Consider the following 515-nt stretch of genomic DNA (forward strand, 5'->3'; position numbering starts at 1 on the left):
ATTTGGGTGCAGTCCTACCCACATTGCTGTTATGGTACCAAGAGCATGGAAGCAGGAGTAATGCCTTAATAAATCTTCAGTGCATCAACTGATTTGGTACGGTCATACACCACGCATCTTACATCGCTTGATCGGCCCTCAACGGCGCGAGCAAAACAGGCGCGGTGTAAAAAAGGGGGGGGGGCATCGGCTCCAGTGAGCCGCCAGAAAGGTAGGCAATTGGTGCCACAAAACCCCTGTAAGTAGGCAACCCTCGGTGCACCCCCGCCCCCCTGTCCGCTGGACCTTATACCGCTCCTGGCAAAAGCAAAACAAAACAGGTTGGGCTAGAGGACGGGGTGGGGGGGGGGGGGAGCCGGCAGTTACCTGAGTTGTAGGCAGGCTGGACACGCCCTTCCCCTCCCCTTTGCCCTCCGGAGCTGAAGGACCCTGCCTGCACTATCCTGCACCATAGTTATGTGCAACACGGTGCAGTCCGTAGGACCGCGGTAACCAAGGGCCGCTCGGGCGCGACG

The sequence above is a fragment of the Frankliniella occidentalis genome, unplaced genomic scaffold, assembly GCF_000697945.3.
Source record: "Frankliniella occidentalis isolate FOCC.00 unplaced genomic scaffold, Focc_3.1 Scaffold22, whole genome shotgun sequence".
NCBI lineage: Eukaryota > Metazoa > Arthropoda > Insecta > Thysanoptera > Thripidae > Frankliniella > Frankliniella occidentalis.